This window comes from Biomphalaria glabrata, chromosome 6, assembly GCF_947242115.1.
Source record: "Biomphalaria glabrata chromosome 6, xgBioGlab47.1, whole genome shotgun sequence".
Lineage (NCBI taxonomy): Eukaryota > Metazoa > Mollusca > Gastropoda > Planorbidae > Biomphalaria > Biomphalaria glabrata.
Window position 1 is genome coordinate 44,285,480 of NC_074716.1, and position 20,037 is coordinate 44,305,516.

At 37.8% G+C, this 20,037-nt stretch overlaps 1 protein-coding gene across 4 annotated transcripts in view; it reads left to right on the forward strand.

Moving 5' to 3' along the window:
* The first annotated feature begins 2,828 nt into the window (after positions 1–2,828).
* LOC106057528 (uncharacterized) overlaps positions 2,829–20,037 on the forward strand; it is a 75,864-nt gene continuing 58,655 nt past the window's right edge. For 2 of the 4 annotated variants that reach the window (XM_056032207.1, XM_056032204.1), the window contains exon 1: positions 2,829–3,187. The gene's annotated coding sequence lies outside the window, so the exon portion shown is untranslated. Of the gene's footprint in view, positions 3,188–17,180; positions 17,606–20,037 lie in introns of those variants that run through there. The other 2 variants (XM_056032208.1, XM_056032205.1) reach the window with 1 other exon arrangement.

Here is a 20,037-nt window from a genome sequence, read left to right on the forward strand (position 1 = left end):
CCTAACGACAATCCAGCGCGCATACCAAACAACCAGTCAGCCATCCTTGGACTTCACAGTGTTTTTATCAGTCTATGATGATAGCCTCTAAATGTCACAAGGCAGGATGCGGGAAGCATCTCTCTTTTTGTTCCAGAACGCTAGACTCAGTAAATTTCCAGTTTGGTGCTTTGGACGGAAGGAAGCTTCTCCTCTATCACAACAGCGTGTCTCTGCTGAACAGTGCCTTAATATGCACCATAAAGGTCGGTGCTGGGACAGAATTATAAAATTATTTTCATTGATATATTCATTAAGAAGCATATAGTAACTGAAGAGCTGCGGTGGCCAAGTGGTAAAGTGCTTGGCTTCCAAACCGAAGGTCTCGGGTTCGAATCCTAGTAAAAAGTGGGATTTTTAATTTCGGGATGTCCACCCAGCTCTAATGGGTATAAGTTGGGGAAAGGAAATGCGGTTGGTCGTTTTGCTGGTCATATGACACCCTCGTTAACCGTGTGCCACAGAAATAATGATTTTTACATCATCTGCACTATAGATCACAAGGTCTGAAAGAGGAAACTTTTTAGAAAATGAATTATATCCTAACCCTGATATGTTTTTCATACATACTCTTTATATATCTTCAAATAATGCATCTATAATTAGAATCCGATTAAAGAGTTGGCCTAGAACAGAAATGTCTCAAAATAAATAAAAATGATAATAATAATAATAATAATAGTTCCTCCTTCGTAAACGAAGATCAGCTCATTTCTCACATCCTACGAAGATGCCTATAAAGTCCAATCCTCGCTTTGAAAAAACCGGCCGCAAACCTGGCTAGGGTAGGTTTGGTCAGTTGCAGATAGGCATCTATATGCGTTGTGTTGGTTCGGCGCTCTTTCAATCTGGCCACTCTTCTTGCTTCATATCTCGTGACGTTCACAGCTTCACGCCATGAGGAGCGATCGAGAGCTAGTGCTTCCCAGCTATGAATGTTAATATCACACTCCTTGAAGGAGCTCATAAGGGTGTGTCCTTACAGCGCTTGTATTGATCTCCATGGGAGCGCTTTCCTGCACACAGATCCCCGTACAGAAGTCGTTTGGGAAGGCGATTGTCTGGCTTGTAGACACTAAAACACTTTTAACGGTAAGGCATTTATTATTATTGTTTCATTATTATTATTATTTCTTTATAAAAAATGCATCCTTTTATTTTTTTACCAAATTAACAATCAGCATTATATATTGTATTCGGCGAGGTCTGGGGGATGGAGGCGGGCAGGGTTCAAACCCGGGACCATCGAGACGACAGTCCAGATGCACAACGCCCGACCAGGAAGCAAGGTAAAGTTATTGATACCCCAAAATATCAAAATAAAAAAAAATCAATGTCTTCATCAGGATTTGTCCTCGAGATCCTATTTTAAGTACCGAGCATTACTCTGAAAGATTTTTTTAATGAATAAGTTTAAATGTAGGCGATAAATTTCACTGCATATTTTAAAAGATTTGTTTCATTTGGCACAACCAACTACGAAAGTTGACAACTCAAGACAATTCATGCTTTTTTAGTGGCCCCATAGATAGAGTTGCTATTGTGTTAATGTTGTTGTTGGTTTTTTTTTGGTCGAAAGCTTTAATGAAATCCCACTTATTAACAAAAAAAAAACAAACAAACTAATATCCAAGGAGTATGATATGCTATAATAGAAAGAGAGTTCTCGTAAATTAAATTTCATTTTCCTTCGTTTATTAACTTTTTTTTTAAATGCATATTTTCATCATCATCATCATCTGTCCATTGACTTTCGTCCTAGGGGGTGCTCTGACAGTTCGCGTAACCAAACCCTTCCACTTTTCCCGGTCAGCAGCTCTTTTTTTAGCAGGATATCAAGAGAGAGGCTGGTCAATTCTTTTATGTTGTCCAGCCAGCTTTTCTTCCTGCTCCCTCCCCTGTACTTTGAGGTATAACTTTGATAGTAAGTCATGTGACAATACGACCAAACCAGCTCAGCCTTCGTCTCTTCACAGTATTGAGGGATTCTTCCCTTTTTGCCATCCAAAGTTGTTTTTTTTTTCTGGTATCTGATACCCAGCATTTTTTGTTGTAGCATTTACTCTCAAAAGCTTTAATCCTTCTTTCAGCCTCAGGGTTCAGTGTCCAACTTTCACAACCATATAGAAGTACAGAGACTACTAGCGAAGAATAAAGTTTTAATTTTACTGGGAAGCTAATTTTACTCTTCCAGATGTTCCACAGTTTGGTCATGGCAGCGAATGCCAAGCTTAAACGGGTTTTCAGTAACAAAAAAAAAATGTAAATTTGAAGGGTTTACCCAATGTAGTAAAAAATAAGAGCCCTCTATAAGCCTTAGGGGGGCGCCACAATCAATAAAGTACTTTGCCCCTATCGCCGGTTTTGCTCACTACGCCTCAGCTATAAGCGGACACTATTGCCGCGACAGTTTTGTCAACTTAAAGATTTAAAGTATTTTTAGTAAAAATGCCTAAACAAATATTCAGAAAAACAAGAAAAAAAAACAAAACAAAAAACGTCGGATTTTCTCTCTATTGTGGGGGCCCCTTTCTTGTGGTAAATCTGGCTTTGCACACATACATATATTTGAACAAAAAGGGGGGGGGGGAGAGGACGAGGGATTTTTAACGTTAACTATAAGGACTTAAAAATAAATTGCACCCTTGTACCCTCTGTTTCAATGGAACAAATTGAAGTGGCAGCACGCCTATGAAAACATCAGTAAGCGGTGAACCGGGACAGATAGAAACCGGCCCACAAACACAGACCTATAACATAGTGCGACACCGTGTGTTGAAAGCTCGCGACAACCTCGTCCGATCGTCCCTCACAGCTGGTTGTCATTCGGCGGTACGAATCGCCGTGCTAAAATTAACTGTGTAAAGTGGAAAGAACGACACCGGTTTTTAGTGTGTGTCGTCATTGCTTTGTTTATGTACAATGTACTTTATTAATAGCCCTAATCATTCAATAGATACGGTGACAATTCACTGTATTTCTTAACTCTTACATGCCTGACCTACGTGGATTGAAAGACGGATTCATTCATGCCGTTTCATTCAATGGATTTGTTGTGAAATCGTTCATGTAATCTATGTAACAAGAGTCAAATCAGACAAGTGGATAAGGCTGGTTGTCAAGACATTTTGATTTTTTGTTCTCGCCGGTAAGTTGAATAAATGCCGTTTTTAAACTGAAAGCGATTTTAAAAAATATCTAATCTTGATCAAAATTCTGGAATCAAGAAATAATAGACTATACATCTAGACCCCTAAACTAAATGTAGGTAGTTCCTTACAAATTCCAAATACAAACAAAGAGGAGATTACTGGAAAAACTGGAATTCAAGATCTATAGATAGATTTAGATCTAGATCTAATTTCTATATTAATGTTTTTGTTTTTACTTGAATTTAGATAGTTTATATCTAATCATTGAAAATCTATTTCCTAATTAGAGCTAGATCTAGTATTAGATCTACAATTCATTTGTTCATGTTCCATTATTAGATAGACGTAGGCCTACATCTTCTGAATAGTTTAATAAAAACAATTTTTCCTGTGCATTTAGCTTCAGGCATATGGTAGTAGCCAAGCCAAGTACCATTGGGGGCTCGGGTTCTAGGCCTACCACCTCCACCTTAGAAACTCAAAAGAGTATAGCAAAAACAAACAAATCATCCTGCATGAATCAGAACCTATTTCCACCGTAGCCATCCAAAAGTAGATGTAATTCCTTTTACAAGAAATAGATCTCTGGCAACATAGTGTCACTCAATTCATTGCAGTCATTAAGGTCCTTTTACAAGTAACAGTGCCATGACACATGATTTCGAAAGGTCCTTTTACAAGTAACAGTGCCATGACACCTGATTCCGAAAGGTCCTCCTACAAGTAACAGTGTCATGTCTCTCAATTCCATAAGGTCTTTCTGCAAATAGCAGAGCCATGACACAAAATTCCATAAGGTCCTCCACAAGTGGCAGTGTCACATCTCACAATGGCATAGTTAGGCCCCTATACACGCGTAGGACGTAATAATAATCTTTTTTTGAAGTAAATCTATATTTCATAAGATTAGATAAGATGTTAACGGGATCTTAAAATTTACGGTATAACCAACGCACAGATTACAGTGATTAACTTTAATGCGAAAATCCCCAATATTATCACGTGTGCTCATTATTAACTAGGCCTATTAGTTAGTAATGTTATTGTTTAGTTCCCAACAGCCAATATCTTTCACTGTGACGTCCTTGACATTGTTTATTTTGTCTATTTCAAAGGTTTCAGTATATCACCACCGCATTTTTTTTTCCCTAGCGTCTGCTCCTGTTTTTCTCTTACCTTTGATAGTTTAAAGAACGTAAACAGAGAGCAGGTTACCATGGTTTTTAGTTCGAACATCCACAGTACTATCAGAAATATTATTATTATAATATAAGCATGTAGGGACATATTAATGAAACTATAAAATAAAATCCAACAAAGCATTAGGATTTATTAAAAGAAATTTCTATTAATCAAAAAAGAACTAAAAATGTTATTTAGCCTAGGTTAGGCCAATAATAGAATATGCATCCTCTGTTTGGGACCCCTCAACTCAAGAAAACATTGAAAAAACTAGAACAGACACAAAATAGATCAGTGAGATTCATAACAAACGAATATTCACATTTGACTAGAGTAACACCTTTAGTAAAATCACTAAACTTAGAAAGGCTTCAGGATAGAAGACTCAAAAGTAAGGTAGCTATTATACATAAAACACTGAACCATGATCTTCAAATACAAAAACATTCCTCTTTCCATATGCTGGGACAAATGTGTACAAATGCTCCTTCTTCCCTAGAGCTGTTAGAGCATGGAATGGGCTGCCTGAGCTAGCCAGGAAAACCAGTGACTTGGCAGAATTTAAGTCATTGGTTAATATGCATTTCTAAATGCATGACGCGTAGGACGAAATCATCTTTTTGAAGTAACGTCTGTATTATATAAGATAAAATATTTATGAGAGGAGGGGTGTGGACAACTATGTAGATGAATAAAATACATGTAGACATAACCACAGAAATCCTGGTTTTCGTATTTCCCAAAACAAAAAAAGTTAGAAAAATGAAATAAAAATGTAATGAAATAAGAATTCCTTATCCTATCTTCGAGACCAAACCTGGTGTATCGAGTAACTCAAATCAAATTGACGTTATCAGCAATCGTGCAACGTTGCGCTACCATTATAGAGCTGTTCAGAGGGCCTCGATACATGTATCTTATGACCCAATAGCGCTCCATATCCAGGCAACATCACGAACCTGTTCGACTTGAGAAGTCCAAAGCAATCTGCGTCCTGGTGAGGGTACGAAATAGGGGAATATTATTGTGATCAAGATCACAGGTGTGCTAGGCACTTCAAGTGACATCAATGATGTTGTCAGGACACGATGGGAAGGCTGATATTCTTAGGTTGAAACACTTAAAGCATGAATCATCGGTATGTTTACTAGTTAAAACATGAATCATCAGTATATTTACAAGGTACGCAAAACAATAAAAAGAAGTATTTTTTTCTTTTATCACAAGCACCACTATATAATATTTCCTCTCGTTACATATCCCTTAGTCTGTTGGACCGTTGGGGCGACCGTCTTTCTCCATTCCTGTCTTTTGCCTTAGTTAGAACCTCTTTCAATGGCAGGCCTGTCCATTCTTTTATGCTGTCCTCCCATCGCTTTTTCTGTCTGCCTCTTCTTCTTTTTCATGGTACTTTTCCCTGAAGGAAGGTATTTGCGAGCCCCGAAGATCTTGTTATATGGCCATAGATTTTTAGCTTTCTTTTTTTTACGATGTTTAGCATGTCATCATGGGTTGAAATCGCTGCAGTAACCCTGTCTCTAATCTCTTGGTTTGATATAAGTTAATAGAAGACATATTGGACGTTAAATAATTGGACTTTTCCCCCTCGTAACAGTTCATGTATAAGAGATACATAACTGCTCCATCGTGGCACATTTCTCATTTCCTATGAACTCGAAGATGGCTATGGAGTCCAATACTCGCTTTATAAAGCCGACCACATACAGGTCAGGGGTAGGTTTTGTCTTCTTCTGTGTTCTCACCCTTTCAGTCGTTTGGATCTTCCTTCTCTTATGACGGCCTATTTCCTTGCCTCGTATCCTCGCCTCGTATTTTGAAACTCCGACACTCACGGCTTCGTGAGCTAGCGTTTCCCATTCGTAAATGTCAATCTCACACTCCTTAAGAGTGTCTCTGTAGGCCTGGTATCGACCCCCCCCCCCTGTGAGCGCTTTCCTGCACTTAGCTCCCCATAAGAACGCTTAAGATGGCAATTTTCAGGCATACGGACTACATAAAATAGTTATATTAACTTATATTATATTATAATTGAAAAAATGAATACAGTTCGGGTGGGATACCCCATTCAGACCTTCGATCTAGGGGACATGATGTAACGCTATTTATGTGGCAAACCACACGTACTTCCACGACGTCTGTTAGGTTAGAATGACTCATGAGCGTTCTCTAAATCTCGGCTCCAAAGCCCATCTTCAGCGGGATTTGAACTCCAGACCCCTTGGTTCGAAAGCCAAGCGCTTTACCATTTAGCCTGCAAGTCTCAAGTTCATATTCAGATATTGGTGTAAATTATTTGTCCACACTTTCCACTTGGTGTAAATTATTAGCCTACACCTTTCGCTTCAATAGCTTTCAAAATGACAGTATTTCAGGTCAAGACATTGACGTTGTATATGTAAGCCTCTGTGGCATTGTATTCTCGCGATATAATCTATTCCTTTTGCAACATCTCATGTGACTTAAGAGGCCAATCTTTGATATACAGCTGCGGTTACAGGTTGGGCATCTGTAATCATCAGACGCTGTTGCATTTTCATCCTTCTTTCTACTTCATATGTGTAAACCATCTACAATCCAGGACACCTCCTTTATGTTTGTTCTCCATGTGGATCTATCCAGTGCCTCTTTTTCCACAACTGTCTGTGACTATTTTGAAGAGTATCATGGCACGTTTGCATACATCAGTATAACTTAAAAAGTAGATGACCAGCGGCACACCAGCCTTCCATTAGATGTAAGCACAAATGTAATGATTTATGATCATTGTCTGGGCTCAATGGTGAGCAAGCATAAATGAAAGGTCCTGGAAATAGAAGCAAAGTTGAAATGCCACATGTCTGGGTTTTCGAAGTCATGTGACGCACTGGCTCACTCTTTATCTTTTGACTCGAAGTCATCCATTTATTATTATCTAATCCAACACATAAAGCATTAAACTCTCTGTTGTAAAAAAAAAAAGGGGGGGGGGATGAGTAAGAGCGACTGTAAGGAAAATGACAGACACTACACTCCGAGTTGTTTGCGCATCGGACTGGCATCACAATGTTCCGAGTTTAAAACCTTTCCGCTGACTTCACCTGCTGTCCAGTTTTGGACGTAAGACATAATAAGGCCTAAGGATTAATTTAGTGAATATAATATACGTAATATAAAACTACAATAGAAATATTGATACATTTACTTTTATCTCTTTAATAATATTTTGTTCCTATGCTTTCTATGTATCTTTTTAATTTCCCTTGTGCGACCCTGGTGTTTTGTTTAAACAAACATCTCCTGGGAGCCTAAACAGGAATAATACTGAGGTCATTGTGTTCCGCTGAAGCTTTTTATTCTTATTTTCATACTTGACGAATATATCAGGCTGTCGATCTTCCGTGGCTATGACACGTTTTATAGCACTTCTGCTCAGCAGATCCCAGACTGATTATATCGCTTTAGAAGAGAACTCTTCTTAGTTAAAAGCTTCATAAATTGAAAAAATGTGCTCGTTTAAAAGTTCAAGGTTTTGTTGAGGTGCTATCTGGCCCATCGAAACTTCTGCTAACAACGTATAATGAAGTCTCAGAAGATAAGTTTCGAAGATATTTTTCGTGAAAGGGCCTTCATTTAAAAGAAAAATTGGGCGCAGAAAGGAAAATTGAAAAAAAAAAATAGGATATGAAGTGCGAAGACAAAAATGATTTCACAAAACTAACGTCTGCATCGTTTCGTTTAGGCGCCAATAGTATAGCAACAAGAACCAATCAGATGCTCACGATACCGTGACTGCGCTATTCAGCAGCACATAATGATAGATCTATATGCTGAAGCTACCCTCTGAAGATCGATGTTTTCTGTTATAAAATTGTGTCCGCGTTGTAATCTGTGTTTTATGATCCCTTGCAAGGTCTTGAGAGGTCCATTCATCTGAAATGTTTTCTGGCACGAGGCAATAAAATGGCGTCTGGATTGACCGTTTTGATGTCCTAGCGCTGTATACAACGTTCGGCGTTAGATGTCGCTGTGTTTGGAGAGGCAAAGGTCATGGATTTATTTTGATCTGTTCTTGTTAAAAAAAGACCCAGTCTTGTGCTTTATTATATTCTTTATAGTTTCGTGTCCGTTGCCCAGATGGTAGAATGCATTTTAAACACGCGGTCGTTTAAAAATATGGAGTATACGAAATTAATATAAATAAAACAAATAAATATAAAATATATAAATGGGAAAATAAAATTAGTTGGGATTTTCATGAATAATTTTCGTTTCTAATCAAAGTCAAGGACGCTTTATAAAAAAAAAAATAACTGTTGCCAACTAATTAATGAAAACTAGTTTGTTCTGCAAGTGAAAGATGTCAGAAATTTTTTACTAATTTGAAAAGTGCACCAAATTTTCTTGTGTACTTTAAAAATTACATAGTTTGTCAACTCTACTTATATTACTAAAAAAAAATAATAAAAAAAAGCTAGATATTTATGGTTATACTCAATAGTGAACAAACTCAAATAGTTTTAAATTACATTTATCATTGTTCAAATACCCTGCCCGCCGCCTCCCCAGTTGTCCTACAGTGGGTTTGGGCAAGGAGGTAATAGTCTTCATTTCTGAAGAAACATCTGAAAATTGCATTTCATGATTCTTGTTCAGCTATTGCGAACCGTAATGTTTAACTTTGTGATTGAACCTCCGAAGTTGTGTATTTGCCTGGCCAGTGAAATCATTCCTTCTCCCAGGCAATGTCATTCGATAGTCAGTTCATGGTCCCACATACAGAGATCACAAAAGGATTCCATTTTGTACGGACGGGGTTTGAGTTTCCAAACCAGCGTCACTTGGGCAAGGTGTTTTTGAATTGTGGCAGTTACGTGCTGACAGAGAGGACAATTTTTTCTTTACAAAGAATCTGTTACAGCGCTAAAGGTTGAATCATTAAGACATATACTTACAAATATACATATATTGATAATAATACTTAGAGCACTAAATTAAATTTTACATTCCAACCCCATAGTTGTATCCGTCCACTTTTTGGCGTATGCTATTTTAAAATGACTCAATTTAATTCTGCGGCTAAACGGATTTCTCTCTCTGTGGCATTTTACGTCTCGAAAGAAAGTGTTTTCCCTTTGCAACTTCTCATGTGACTAAAGAGGCCAATCCTTGATACACAGTAGCTGTCACAATTGGGCATGTGTAATCACCTGGCGCCGTTGCATTTTCACCCTTCTTTCTACTACTGTTAAAGGAGATCTAGCTCTGTATTAAGGGCGTATTGTCAATACAGTTAATGCCATGGAGATTTTACAGTTAACTAATTGACTCACTGGTCTGCAAGGCATGTGTTGGCGACTGTCAGGTTTGCGGTGCTATGTAGATGTCACGAGGTTACCATGTACTTGCTATAACAACTTCCGTTCTTTTTGGTGCCTAGTGATTCTAAAATTGTTCAGTAAATTGGTTCATTTTTCATCCCTAAATATTTATACAGCCGTGAAGGTACAGCAGATGTGTAGATTGAAAGAGAAATACTTTATAAAACTTTTTTTTTTAAACATAATCTCGGTTTCCGACATTTGCATTAAATCTTTTATCTTTTTAATGCAAAGTCTGAGTTCTCAGTCTAAGTTCATGCAAGCACTTCTCAAGACTTGGCCTGATTGTCCTGCTGGGGGCTGTTACTTATATGACCATACCTTATTACTGGAAATCTATAACATTTGACTTTACTATTTTCATTTTGGTTTTATGCTCAATAAGAATCAGAACAAAAACAAAATATACACAAATATTAAACAAAAGCTGAGAACAGTATTGCAAAAAAAAAAAAGGACACACGCTGAAGATCTACAGTGTAAAATATAGGCACCGTATTTAGGAATGGTACACAGCCAGCAGAGTGAGATCTTGTTTAAAGCTGTCGCTACGTTGGAATAGGCGAGGGGAGTTACTGGTAATGATTGTTTAAGTACTGACCGTGTGTGGCTTTACTTTTCATCCATCATGGTCTGACATCTCTTTCTCCCCCTCCCCCCCCCTCAGGTTGAGAGTATGGTAATGCATGAGTCTTTTTTTTTTTGCTCTTATACTTATTAAATAAACTTTGAGTATGAAATTTATTGCGATTATCTTTCTTGTTAATTGTAAGTTGTTGTTTTTTACTAAAAATATAAACGTTATGCGCTATGCCTTGGAAGGAAAAAACAACAACAATTTTCATTATATCGTTGTAATGAAGCTCGAAAAAAGAAATAACGGCAGAAAAGAATTTGTAAACTTTAATTACCTTTTGTACGTTATAAATTATTTTTGTAATAGACATAATAATCAACTAAAATGGGGTCCCCATTACCATAGTAGACCATATAGTATCCTCATTAGCTATATCGTTACGATGGAGGTCTTCTCTTGTTACTGACGGGCGTCCTTCAGGCGATGGGTCTTAGTTTTTAATCACCCTTTATGTAATGCTTGCTGTTCGCGAAAGCTGGAGATCACTCTAATATCGGTTTTGTACTATAATATTGGTAGAGTTCGCATGTTATTGAAATAGAGAGAGAATGCACCTATCACTACTTATCTCACAAAGTAAGTGAAGGGGCAAAAAGTGCATGATTTGATGTTCACTAATTTCACTGCTTCGGAAATCTTACACTAAATACACATATTTTTCAAGCCTCGTTGTGGCTGCTGATACTCGTATCGGGGAGTCCCTGCGTGCGTGTAGGTTCCGTTGTCGCGGTTAATTAATCGTGGATTAAATCCGTGTGTTTCTTTAATGAGACACTGCTAGCGTACTTTAAAGAACAACGCGATTGTGAAGGTAGAACAGCATCAAACGACATGGTCTGTCTACTGTATATATACATCGCCCAGCCCTTGTTTATTTTAGTTTTATTATATTTTTAGATTGGCCCACTAGTAGGCTTAGTAAACAAGCATTTTAATGTAACTCTTTCTCTCCTAACTGACAATACCAGCGTTGATTCCACTAGAATGTGGTAAATAATTACGGAGAGAAAGAGTTAAGGTCCTCAAAATCGGAGAAGAGTGGGATCCTACTTCTTTTGGTTTTATATATAAAGCTGACGCTTATGTATTTGACTTTATAATGTAGTCGGGCAGGAGGGGCTCGTTAGCCTTGGTTGGCTACACATCTAGGAGAAGGAAAACTCTGAATCCAAACCTCCGCTGCCTTGCGGCTATACCCAAACATGGGAAAGGCTTCGGGAGACAATCCTGAGGAAAAGTCAGGAGCTGGTGACCCTTGGGCAGATTGCTGCACACTGTGCTACAGCCTGGCAGTGCTTGTGGCGCTACTGATCTCAAAATGTATGGTATATTCCGTTCCTTTGGTCTCGTCAGCTGCGCGGAGAGGGGGAAACTGCTGTGTGGGCGACATCGTTCCGACCATAGACAATGCCCATGCTTTCATCTCCCGAAAATCATTCTGTACGGGCAACTTGCGCCTGGCTCAAAAAAAAATGGTCGCCCCCACCGCCGTTACGTTGATATGATAAAAAGGGATTTAAAATCAGTAAACATTGATACTGACTATTGGGAAGACATAGCCTTAGACCGCACTAGTTGGAGAGAGACGTTGACCAAGAAAGTTATGGACAGCGAGAAAACATGGGCCTCGATTCTTAAAGAGAGCGTGCTACACGGAAAATGGCCAGCTCCTCTACCACCAAAGCGAAAGAAAGCCACCTTGACATGCAATATATGTTTCTCCAAAATAGGGCTCCACAGCCATACTAAAAAGTGTATGAGATGAACCATAGTCGTTTCACGACTGAAGGAAGCCAATGAAGATGAATGTAGTTGAGTCTTGAGTTACGGCAAATGCTGACGCATTAAACGTCATAATGATAACAATAACAATGATAGTACAAATAATAAAGATAATTGCTTGACATATGACTCTTCTTATCCGAGGGCGTTTCTGCTGTAGACTTGTCACATTGTAAAAAAAAATTGTAGAGCGGATAGCGAAATATGTTGTACTCAACATTTTGTTTCCCAGTAATCGTACTGTAACCAAAGGTTTTGTGGAATGTGAAAATGTTGCTTTTTGTTTGAAGTGTTACTTTTTATTTATGTTTTGGAAGAGGTGATTAGGGACTTGAATAATAGCATTTTTAAAATACACTGTCTGACAATGTTAGAAATTGAATTGATGAGGAAAAAAAAACGGGATCGCGCAAAAAAAAAAAAGGGGGGGGGGGAGGAAATTCGAAAATTTATAGATTAAAATATAAATTTAACATAATATTAATTATTACGTTTAAATTAATACACTGATTAATTTATACAAAATGTATATTTTGCTTCTCCCTAAAAGTCGAAATAATTTTGGAACTGATGCCAGTGACCCTACCGTTCCATCCATTCTTGGAATAGTGCAAAACTATTTTGATATTTGATATGAAAAGAAGCATTTAAAACATGCACACATACAATAGCAACCACAATTAACTCATACAAGCTAGATAAACTTCAAAGAAAGACGCCAATTAGCATTATCTATTAAATAAAGAGTTCAATCGTTTTCTGAAGTCATTCGAGATTTATTATATAAAATAGTATCACTTACCAGGGAACTTTAATGAAGAACTGGTATGTGGATATACAATCAGAAGGAGTCTCTTATATATTAAGAAACTAGATCAGAGTTTATGAGTACAGAAAATGAAACTGCTTGGAAAATGAAACTTCCACGCAATACTGGAAGAACTATGCCACGTCATCTTTCCATTTCTTATCTAGTATTTCTCTTAAATTATTCTGTATTATAAATATTTCTATATTTGTTTTTTTTTTGTTTAATTTATTACATTTCGTGTTTTATTACCGATCTTTATATAATTAGCATGACAGGGTTACATGCATAGAAATGGAAGTAGAAAAAAAAAAGACAAATTGAGTTTTCTTTGCTGTATTGTTTTAGTGAATTCACTTTTCTTCAGTAACATCAAAATGATAGCAATAGTGAATGGGAGAGAAAGTAAGAAAGAAAGAGAGAGAGAGAGAGAGAGAGTAGGAAATGTGCGAGCTGAGACACTGAGAGATACTAAAAGAAGAGAGAAAGAGAGAGTAGATTCCTGCAACGAACCAGCGAGTTGTTGCCTGTACATAATCTTTGAATATCTTTATTTTAAATCTTCAACACATTACACTCATTTATTACCACACAGTTTCTCGTTTAACAGAAAACAACAACAACATGTCACCTACGTATCTTTTATACTGGACTACTGGCACAATTCATTAACTCGACAATATTTTCTTTTGGGCACAAAATGTTCTACATCAAATGATTTTCTAAGTTCTAAATGCTTGAACCCTCTCCTATCTCGTCTACCACTCCTTCCCAACCCGGGAAAACATTGACCATAAGTATTGTCCACTCCTAAATACCAATCGATCGACTCTATGGAGCAAAAGCTAATCTACAAGAAAAAAAAACAACAACTACAAACAAACATAAAAAAACTGACCTCACAGCTGGCAACGTATGCCGTCTCCTAACTGACCTCACAGCTGGCAACGTATGCCGTCTCGTATCTTCCTCGTCACCTCCATGTTATCAGAAAACAAGTTATAGTAAACTGATATAATTAGTCATAGTAATAGTCCTCTTTTCTCTATTTTGTTTAATCACTGTTGAATGCAGAATCCAACCCTTACCTAATTGCATTAGTAAGAAAGAGCGATATATCCACATTTGAAAGCAACAATTGCTAAGATAGTAATCATCACCGCTATAAAAATTAATCTGTTCGAAATGTAAAACGGGTTAACTAGTCGTAAAGCAGTCAATCACCTGGGGTTTGATCTTGGAGATACATATCTCCCTGCTGGGAAACAAAGGGAATGGCCAGCCACATTACTAATACCTGGTTTGATACAGCAATGTGTCAGTGAAGCCACAATTCTGTTGCCCGCCCACCTCAGTAGCCTCGAGGCCTTACTTTAGCTCGATAGTATTTTAGCTCAAGTTTGTAGGCCTTCATTGCAGCAGAGAATAATAATTGCTTCTAAGCTGCAGGCTCCGTTTGCATTCTGTGCAATAGTTGTAGGCATAGTAGAAGTTACTGCGCAACTCTCATGCTTATGGGCTATGGTCCAATCTCATTTGTAGACCAGTGGGGAAGAGGAGACATCTCATGCTTATGGACTATGGTCCAATCTCATTTGTAGACCAGTGGGGAAGAGGAGGCATCTCATGCTTATGGACTATGGTCCAATCTCATTTGTAGACCAGTGGGGAAGAGGAGACATCTCATGCTTATGGACTATGGTCCAATCTCATTTGTAGACCAGTGGGGAAGAGGAGGCATCTCATGCTTATGGACTATGGTCCAATCTCATTTGTAGACCAGTGGGGAAGAGGAGACATCTCATGCTTATGGACTATGGTCCAATCTCATTTGTAGACCAGTGGGGAAGAGGAGGCATCTGAGAGGTTTCCGTGCTGCGCTCAGCAAACACAACTCTGATCGAATCGGGATTCGAACTATAGCACGCTCGATAGGTGGTCAAAATGTTGCCAAGAGGTTCTGGCCTCTCAGCCACACATTCCCACAATTGAAGCTGGCTAGATTAAAAAAATAGAAGTTTGCACTACGCAGCCTTTCTTAATACTTGTTCAAATAGCCGCTGCTAAATTGTCAGACAATCTATTGATTGGTGTCCTTAGAACGAGACAACATACGTGTCAATGTTTGTATCGTAAGTCAGAAAGATCAAGATTAAAAGACATTATACAATTTTTGAAAACTAAAAAAAAAACAAGAACAAATCATATCTAAAGGGAACATCTCGGCAGTTTCAAAGGTTTAATAATCTGTTGTAAAAGTTATTTCACTTTTTCGGTATCAAACAAAATAAATTGCCAGTAATTAATTGACTTATTGGATATTTTTCTTGTTAAAATTGATTCGTATTTAGTTAGGTAGAATACATAATTGTGTTCACTTTCAACTTCTTCCAAGAATGGGTGTGGTGGGAGAAATAACGTGCTCAAAATTTTTACCAGACAGATGGGGTTGATATAAGCTTTGTAGCTTTGTAATGAAGATTAAAGAAGGCTATCTATTTAAGTCCTCTGTACCTGTCTTTAGCATTACCTTTTATTTTGGATCTTAAACACATGTATCTCGGTCTTTCTAACAGTTCTAATAGCTGTATATATACATTGTATATACAAACATGGCGTAGAGAGAAGAGATACCACCTGATGACACCGGTAAAGAGCAATTCATTCAGACGTTATTCATGTATCACTAGGCTTAACATCTGTCCATCCTCTTTAAAGCTATTTTTATCTAGTGATTAGTCACAGAGCACAACAAATTGTGAAAAACATTAGCATAAAACACTTCATGTAATTTTCCAGACATTACAAGTGTGTGTGTGTAACTTAAGTTTATAGTCATTGAATAGGTGTTTTCACTCAGGACTTAGTTTTTGTGGACAATTCGTATTTCGTCATTGGGTGAAATTCAGTTCTTATCCAACTTTATGGAAAGGTATATCGTAAAAAAAAAAAACCGCAAGCTAAAAATCTATTACCATATTACAAGATCTTCGGGGGTCACAAAGTCCTTCCTTTAGGGACAGTACCCTGAAAAAGAAGAGGCAGACAGAGAAAGCCATGGGAAGACAAAGAATGAATGGGCCTGCCATTAGCAAAAGGCACAAGACAGAGAAAGGCGGTCGGCGAATCCTGCATGGTGCCTCAACGGTCCAACAGACTAAGGAAAAGGTAACAGGTAACAGATACTATGATTGATGCATCCTTTTTATACGACCACAAATGCTTTAAGACTTGCATGTTATCCGAGTATCACTGGTGTGCACCTGCGCTGGGTCGGACACTTATCCCGCATGGGAGACGACCGCATGCCCAAAGCGATCTTCTTTGGCGAGCTTAACGTAATAGAGGTGCCCCCTCCCGTAAGCGATATAAAGATACATTTAGTCACCATTTCGCCCGCACTGGCATAGAAGAAAGGAGTTGGCAGCAGATGGCCTCTGAGACAGTTGGAGAGATCGTACAAGTTAAAGAAAAGCCATTATTGAAGACAGGCGCAGAAGACGGAAAGAAAACTTAATTAGACCGCCAATGGACATCGGCTTTGTCTGCACGAGATGTAGGAAAATGTAGGTCGCAACTGAATCTGCATAGGCTACTCATGTGAAACTCTGCACGCACATTTAATCTTGGGAATGGGAGACCTTGCCATTAATATTGAAAAAAATAAATAAAGAAAACCAAAAACTAAAAAAAAAAAAAAAACAATAACAAAAAAAAAAAAAAAAAACCCATCAATACAGAGCATAGATACACATTAAATAAAACAATTTTTTTGCATCATATCATAAACTAACAATTAGAATCTAGAAAGTGATGACCTCTTTGTATGTGGTTTTTTTTTTTTTTTCGCAAACACATCTATTAAAAGCTATTACATCGCACCAGTGGCGTTGCTAGGGTGGGGGAGGGGTCCAAATTTTTAACTTCCGTCCAGGGCCCCATCATGAGGGGTCCTTGAATGAGTGTCTCGAAATTTGTATTTACATTAAATATTACTCAATTATCTCATGTCATGATGTCGAATATCAAAACGCAGGGCCCCCTAAAAAGTCAAGTCCCGCGGGCCCGCAAATCCCTACGCCACAGCATCACACCATCAGACGACTTAAGATCTATTTGTTTCTGAATGATTTTCAAATTTGGCGCCTTTTTTTTTTTTTTAAGTAATTATAAAGTAGGCCGTATGTCGTATGCTGTAAATAGAATTCCTGCTTTGGCCTGTTTCTCCGCCCGCTATGAATAATGTATGGGAATTGATATTCAAAACCTGTCTGTGTTTCTTGTACTATTTATTCGCAGCACTCAGTCGACACACTTCTCTCGGCAGTCGATCAAGGTGTGCGAGGGGAAATAACTCGCGCCTTTTACAAGTTGTCAATTTAGAAAGTCATTCGGCTCTTTGGCCTAAATATTAAAATTGATCGTCAGGCACATTACGGATTAATGCAGCGTAACAGTAGGACTGACTGTGCTACAGATAAGAGTGTTCAATGAATGTGTGGATTACTAGCCTATGAGTGAAGTATTTCAAGCGACGATGGGTCTAGATCTATAATTCTATCCATCGTTCTTCCTTATTGTTTTTTTTTTAAATTCCGATCGTTAGGTCAGAATGAATAAATTTCTGGTGAGTTTTTTTTTTTTTTTGCTTCTTTTCGGTTTAAAACCATTGAGACTATTCTTATCTTATGTTATCTTATTTGCCTGATATCGTGGTTAGATAGCAGACAAACAGAGAAAATAATTTAACACTCGCAGAAACTGTAGGCTACATTAAAATGCCATACAGCGAAACTAGAGATCTAATAGATATACTTAGATGTATACATACTAATTGTTGTTTCGTGAATCCAAAATTGTAGGTCAAAATAACAAAACTATCGTAGATCTATTTAACAAGGGCACCACTGCTAGGGATTGGGAGGCCCGCTGGGCTTGAGCTCTTTAGGGCCCCCTATATTTTGACATTCGACATTATGACATGATGATGATGACGTAATACTTAATGCAAAAGCAAATTTCGGACTCATTTGGGGGACCCCCCTCAAGTGGAGAAGTAGGGGCCCGCGTGATTTGCAAATTTGCACCCCCCTCCCCCTCACCTTAGCTACGCCATTGAAGGGAACGTGTTGGAGCCCCAGACTTATGAGAACCTCGTTGGCCCTAGGGAGAAGTAAGACCTAACTGTGACCTAAATCATGTTTTCGTTAGTTGAAGTGACTGTGTTTGTAATTAATCCCTAAATTGTTCATTCATTCCTTCTAAGTTTATTTCGATTTCTTGTCTGACTGCCTGTTCAGGTCTATTACAGATAGTCGTCTATCCAGGGACATTAACAATTCTACATTGTAACATTGTGTATCGACCAGCTTGGATTTTTCGAGATCTATTCCACGTTAGCCCCTGTTGTATTTTTTAACTTTTATCTCCCGTAGTTCTGTAGTGAAGTGAATAAAGTTGTCAGAGGCATCATCGTGTTTCAACAGTGCAGTAACTAAATCTAAATGATATAAGTCTATCTCTATTGAACCCCCTCGCCTATTTATATGACATTAATGCCCATTGTTATTTCTGTAAATCCGATCGGAACAATAGATGTTGCCAGTTATTAGGTTGATAATATCTATCTATCTATCTATCTATCTATCTATCTATCTATCTATCTATCTATCTATCTATCTATCTATCTATCTATCTATCTATCTATCTATCTATCTATCTATCTATCTATCTATCTATCTATCTATCTATCTATCTATCTATCTATCTATCTATCTATCTATCTATCTATCTATCTATCTATCTATCTATCTATCTATCTATCTATCTATCTATCTATCTATCTATCTATCTATCTATCTATCTATCTATCTATCTATCTAATCTATCTATCTATCTATCTATCTATCTATCTATCTAATCTATCTATCTAATCTATCTATCTATCTATGGCCTCCTTTAGTCGCGAAGCGACTATGGACCGTCTCATGGAAATGAAATGAATGCCTGGGCATTAGCTGTGGTCGGAACGATTTCGCCCACACATCAGTTCCCCCCTCTCCACGCAGCTGATGTATCCAAAGGAACGGCAGTGCCGATACAGTTTGGGGTCACCGGCGTCGCAGGTTCTGCCAGAGCGTAGCACTAGGTGCTGCAAACTGCCTTAGGGTCGCCAGCTCCTGATTTTTCCTCAGGGTTACCTCCCGAAGCCTTTCCCATGATTGATAATATAATATTATTCAAATGTGGCAAAATAAGTAGGTCACAGCTGGGGCTCCGTAGCCACGGGAGATACTGCATTCCTCATTAATCTTCGGACTCGAAGACAAGCCTTATTAGTATTAATATTAAGGAACTACATTCCACGTCCAACACATGATTCTTAAAATAACTTGATAGCGCTCTTTTAATCCGGTACGAATACTTGATTAAAATAATTTGATTTGATCTCTCTTTGATAATTGGAGATTTTTGAATACAATGGTATGAGTAGCATACCGGTGTACATCCGATGTACGGAATATGAAATCATTGAGAAACTTTTCTTAGACCATATAATTTTGTGCACTTTTTTAGCACTGTAGAATCAGAAAACATATTAGTATTATATACCTCAGTAAACTTAGACAAACTGTGAAATAATACTCAACCTCAATCTCCTATGCAAAATATTAGAGATTTTCAGATATAGAGGAAATACTAGAAATAGCTTGTATTATGTGTCCGATGTATAAAATAAAGAAAGTATTGATAAGCTCTTTTTAAAAGGTATATGCAGATACATATAGACTGGTTGACAGGAATAGTTTTCATTTTGGTGAAAGATACATAGATGCATTTTTATGTCTGGCTTTTCCCGTCTGCTAGTGTTATTAAAAAGATGAACGTTTTAAATTTCGTTAGAATAATGTACTTTGAAAAAAACTGAGGCCCAACGTAAAAGAGATTAAGGATGCAGACGTGGACTGAGTTCGACGTGTCGAAATGTCGGATGTAGATGTCTGCGTTATGGGCCAGCCTATTGACCACACAACGATTTCAATGAACTTACGTAAACAC